Here is a 6,412-nt window from a genome sequence, read left to right on the forward strand (position 1 = left end):
AAAGAAACAGGTAACTCAGAGAGGAAGACATGGCAGAGTTTGTCTCTGGAGGTACAAGTGTCTGTATCTGTGGTGAGCCACAGAGATAGAGGGAGTTGAGGGACCTGCTGCTTAATATTTAAGAAGAGGTAGTTCTCCCTGTGTGTGGTATAGGTTTAAGGCACTATTGTTCTGCCTTCAGCCAGTGGAACCAGTAGAATATGAGCCAGACTGATGTCCAGGACAAATACATGGCTAATAGCAGCTCTGTGTAGAATGGAGGTATTTGTATGAGAGTCATAATGCAGAGACTTCAGCCACTGTGACTATGATAAAGGAACTTTCAATTATCCACCTTTTTATAGCCTCAGCATTATCCCACTAAGAAACTCTAGGGAATCCCCTCTGCCCTGGGGCTCTACACCTGCCCCTGTCCATGTTCAGCCTGGTTAAAAACACTTTAGAAAAACATGTTTGGATTCTCCTCTCTTGCCACATATGAGCTCATCTGTTTCAGTGTCCAACAAGGCTCCGGGGACCATTACACCCTGAGGAAAGTGATTCTGTAATCTCATGTATGTCTGTGCAATGAGCTGGGGAGTTTTGAGGCACACCAGAACTCTGAGGGTCTTCAGGGTTAGAAAATGTGTGTCCGGGGGCCAGGTGGTGGTGCACCTTGTTGAGTGCACATGTTACAGTGCACAAAGACCCAGGTTTTTTTTGAGCCCCTGGTCCCCACCTGCAGGGGTAAAGTGGTGAAGCAGTGCTGCAGGTGTCTCTCTCTGTCTCTCTCCTTCTCTAACACCCCCGTCCCTCTCAATTTCTGACTGTCTCTATCCAACAAATAAAGATTGAAAAAAATGAAGAAAGTGTGTGTGGGTGGTCCGGGAGGTGGAGCAGTAATAAAACTTTGGTCTCTTAAGCATGAGGTCCTGAGTTCGATCCCCGGCAGCACATATGCCAGAGTGACGTCTGGTTCTTTCTCTCTCCTCCTATCTTTGTCATTAATAAATAAATAAAATCTTTAAAAAAAAAAAAAGAAAGTGTGTGTGGGGTAGGGGAGACAGCATAATACTTATGCAAACAGACTCTAATGCCTGAGGCTCCTAAATCCCAGGTTCGATCCCCTGTACCACCATAAACCAGAGCTGAGCAGTGCTCTGGTATTTCTCTGTGTGTCTCTCTCTGCATCTCTCTCAAAAAAATAAAAAATAAATAAAATTAAAATAATTAAAAAATAAAATGTGTGTGTCTGCATCAAAATTAATCCATTAGCCCCCACATTTATGGACATCTAATCTTTGACAAAGGGGCTCAGACTATAAAATGGGGAAAGCAGAGTCTCTTCAACAAATGGTGTTGGAAACAATGGGTTGAAACATGCAGAAGAATGAAACTAAACCACTGTATTTCACCAAATACAAAAGTAAATTCCAAGTGGATCAAGGACTTGGATGTTAGACCAATATCAGATATTTAGAAGAAAATATTGGCAAAACTCTTTTCTGCATAAATTTTAAAGACATCTTCAATGAAACGAATCCAATTACAAAGAAGACTAAGGCAAGTATAAACCTATGGGACTACATCAAATTAAAAAGCTTCTGTATAGCAAAAGAGAATCCTCTACCCAAACCAAGAGACCCCTTCACAGAATGGGAGAAGATCTTTACATGCCATACATCAGACAAGAATTTAATAACCAACATATATATAAAGAGCTTGCCAAACTCAACAACAAGACAACAAATAACCCCATTAAAAATGGGGGACCCCCGGCTCCCCACCTGCAGGGGAGTGGATTCACAGGCGGTGAAGCAGGTCTGCAGGTGTCTATCTTTCTCTCCCCTTCTCTGTCTTCCCCTCCTCTCTCCATTTCTCTCTGTCCTATCCAGCAACGAACAACATCAACAATGGCAATAATAATAACCACAACGAGGCTACAATAAGGGCAACAAAAAGGGGGAAAATGGCCTCCAGGCAAGGGAAAAAATGGGGGGAGGACATGGACAGAATATTCACCACAGAAGAGATCCAAAAGGCGAAGAAACACATAAAAAAATGCTCCAAGTCTCTGATTGTCAGAGAAATGCAAATCAAGACAACAACACTCCTGTGACAATGTCATACATCAGAAAAGGTAAGAGCAGCAAATGCTGGAGAGGGTGTGGGGTCAAAGGAACCCTCCTGCACTGCTGGTGGGAATGTCAATTGGTCCAGCCTCTGTGTACTCTAAGAAGAGAACTGGAGAACTCTAAGAAGGCTAGAAATGGACCTACCCTATGACCCTGCAATTCCTCTCCTGGGGATATATCCTAAGGAACCCAAAACATCCATCCAAAAAGATCTGTGTACACATACGTTCTTGGTAGCACAATTTGTAATAGCCAAAACCTGGAAGCAACCCAGGTGTCCAACAACAGATGAGTGGCTGAGCAAGTTGTGGTATATATACACAATGGAATACTACTCAGCTGTAAACAATGGTTACTTCACTGTTTTCAGCTGATTTTGGATGGACCTTGAAAAAATCATGTTGAGTGAAATAAATCAGAAAAAGAAAGATGAATATGGGATGATCTCACCCTCAGGCAGAAGTTGAAAAAAAAGATCAGAAAATAAAACAGAGGTAGAACCTGAAATGGAATTGGCATATCGCACCAAAGTAAAATGACTCTGGGGTGGGTGGGTGGGAAGAATACAGGTCCAAGAAGGATTCAGAGGACCTAGTGGGGGTTGTATTGTTATATGGGAAACTGGGGAATGTTATGCATGTACAAACCATTGTACTTACTGTTGAATGTAAAACATTATTTCCCCAATAATAATAATAAAAAAATTAATCCATTATATTATTTTATCTGATGCTATCTATATTGGAGTCACTCATGATGTACCACCATAGGCACTTGCACATATGTGCTAGTAGCATGAATTCACATCACTCACTTAGTAAAAAAATTGTAAAAGTGGTCCGGGAGGTGGCACAGTGATAAAGCTTTGGACTCTCAAGCATGAGGTCCTGAGTTCGATCCCTGGCAGCACATGTGCCAGAGTGATGTCTGGTTCTTTCTCTCTCCTCCTATCTTTCTCATTAATAAATAAATAGTGGTCCGGGAGGTGGCACAGTGGATAAAGCATTGGAATCTCAACCATAAGGTCCTGAGTTCTATCCCAGGCAGCATGTACCAGAGTGATGTCTGGTTCTTTTTCTCCTCCTATCTCTCTCATGACTAAATAAATTCTTTATAATCAATCAATAAATAAGTAAATAAACAAAATATTAAAAATTGTAATGACTGAAAAACCAGAAGACTATAGTTACAGGGAAAAAAACACCCCAAGACAGAAGGCTACATCCCTTAGAAGGCTATATACTGCAAGTGGACACACTTGTTTTTAGGTCTATTCATATTGAGCTGGATTTTTGATGATCCAGCCCTAGATCTTCATACTTATATATCCATTTATGTTTTCAACAAGGGAACTTTGACACATACAGATATTTATATACCATTACAGGATAAAACACTTGACTTGGCAAGGCTTATCCTATATACAAGTTATTATTTTATATTAAATATTATATATAATTATATTATATAATATCATAATATAATAATATATGCTATAGTATATTTTTATATTATTTTAATATTAATAAAATGGCAATGTGGTGTCAAAAAAAGAACCATTTTCCTTATCATGTATATATATTTTGGCCTCCAAGGTTATCACTGATACTCAGTGCCTGTACTATGAATCCACTGCTCCTGGAGGCTATTTTTTTCCCTTTTGTCCTTTTTTTTAAAAAAATAGGTTTAAAAAATTTTTTATATTTATTTATTTTCCTTTTTGTTGCCCTTGTTGTTTTATTGTTGTAGTTATTATTGTTGTCATTGTTGTTGGATAGGACAGAGAGAAATGGAGAGAGGAGGGGAAGAGAGAGGGGGAGAGAAAGACAGACACCTGCAGACCTGCTTCACCACCTGTGACGCGACTCCCCTGCAGGTGGGGAGCTGGAGGCTGGAACCGGGATCCTTACCGGTTCTTGCGCTTTGTGCCATGTACGCTTAACCTGCTGTGCTACCGCCTGACTCCCTTGTCCTTTTTGTTTACCTGTTGTTTTTACTGGAGAAATCGAGTGCGGAGGGGAAGACAGAGACGGGGAGAGAAAGACACCTGCAGGCCTGCTTCACTTCTCGTGAAGCAATCTCCTTGCAGGTGGGGAGCCGTGGGTTGGTATCGAGATCCTTGTGCGGGTCCTTGTGCATTGCACCATGTGCGCTTAACCTGCTGTGCTACCACCTAGTTCCTCCTTTATCAAACATTTTATGCTACTGTGTTTCTTTCCCATCTGTCATTGTTTCCATGACATGAAATATATTTTTAAAAATTTTTATTTGGGTGGGGGTATAGCATAATGGGTATACAAAGAGACTTGAGGCTCTCAAGTCCTAGGTTCAATCCCCCACACTGCCATAAGCCAGAGCTGAGCAGTGCTCTGGTAAAAATAAATTAATAAATTAAAAATTTTATTTATAAAAAAGAAACACTGACAAAACCATAGGATAAGAGGGGTACAACTCCACACAATTTCCACCACCAGAACTCTGCATCCCATGCCCTCCTTTGATAGCTTTCCTATTCTTTATCCCTCTGGGAGTATGGACCCAAGGTCATTGTGGGATGCAGAAGGTTGAAGGTCTGGCTTCTGTAATTGCTTCCCTGCTCAACATGGGCATTGACAGGTCAATCCATTCTCCCAGCCTGTCTTTCTCTTTCCCTAGTGGGGCAGGGCTCTGGAAAAGCAGAGCTCTAAGACATATTGGTGGAATTGTCTGTACAGGGAAGTCTGGTTGGCATCATGTTAGCCTCTGGAACCTGGTGGTTGAAAAAAGAGTTAACATAGAAAGCCGAACAAACTGTTGACTAATAATGAACCTAAAGGCTGGAGTAGTTCATATGAAGAATTGGGGTGGGGGTCTCTGTTTTGTAGATAGTTAGTAGTCCTATTTTAGTTATATTCCAAAGAGCCCATGACTATACTATTTTTTTTTCTGAGCCTGAAATCTGTTCTGCAAGTGGATCCACGTTACTGTCTAGGGAGACAATGTCGGAAACAGGACGGCTGGAAAAAGGAGCAGAAAGCTGGATCAGGGAAGAAAGTAGCTCCCAAATAGGAAAGGTGGATAAATATTGTTGATTGTAACCCCCATTGACTTGATGTGATCTGGGGTCCATATTCAGCTTAGGAGCCTATGTGACCTATGCATCCGTCACATTCTGTGGTCATGAGTAGGAACGTTCTAAAGCTGCCCCAATATCAGAACCTATCTTCCTCAGGTGGAACATAGAATATGTTGTCCAGTCTCCCTATGAAGAATGGAACATTCTCTACCATTGTTGATCCACATTGCCCTCAAAGGAGCTCCTATGGGAGCCCACAAAGGGGTTTATTGTGTTGTTCTTCATAGAGATGACCAGTAACAATGTAGAGAAGGATCTATTCAAGGTCTAGGCTCATTCTGTCTGTTTGGGAATCTCAGGATTCCCCAACTAGGGCACCAGCTAATGGGGTGGCCTGGTAGTGACTAAAGAGTCATCGTTAGAATATGCCAGTCTCTTGCTCTTATTCAACTTTTCCAATTCTTACTTTGATAATGTTAGCTTTGGAGTGACTGAGGGAAGTATAATAGGAAGTAGGTGAAGAGGATATCTAAGTCTAAGAAGACACTATTTCATTATGAACTTTATGTTGTCTTATAAGGTCTTTCTACTAGCTGCATATACTGACATGAAATTAAAAAATATATTTATTTATTCCCTTTTGTTGACCTTGTTTTATTGTTGTAGTTATTTTTGTTGTTGTCATTGTTGGATAGGACAGAGAGAAATGGAGAGAGGAGGGGAAGACAGAGAGGGGGAGAGAAAGATAGACACCTGCAGACCTGCTTCACTGCTTGTTAAGAGACTCCCCTGTAGGTGGGGAGCCGGGGGCTCGAACCAGGAACCTTATGCTGGTTCTTGTGCTTTGCGCCACTGGCGCTTAGTCTACTGCACTACTGTCCGTCCTTTTTTCTTTCTTTCTTTCTTTCTTTCTTTCTTTCTTTCTTTCTTTCTTTCTCTTTTTAAAAGACTTTATTGATTGATGAGAAAGATAGGAGGAGAAAGAAAAGTAATCGATCTCAAGAAAAGATTAAAAGATTCTGAAAACAATAACAGAGACCTATGGGATGACTTCAAGATAAACAATATATGCATTATTGGCTTACCAGAGGAAGAAAGAGAGGGAGGGGAAGAAAGCATTCTTCAGGACAAAATAGCCGAGAACTTCTCTAATCTAGACAACATCAAAGACATAAAGGTTGTATTGCTATATGGGAAACTGGGGAATGTTATGCATGTACAAACTATTGTACCTACTGTTAAA

Source organism: Erinaceus europaeus, chromosome 23 (genome assembly GCF_950295315.1).
Source record: "Erinaceus europaeus chromosome 23, mEriEur2.1, whole genome shotgun sequence".
Classification (NCBI taxonomy): Eukaryota; Metazoa; Chordata; class Mammalia; order Eulipotyphla; family Erinaceidae; genus Erinaceus; species Erinaceus europaeus.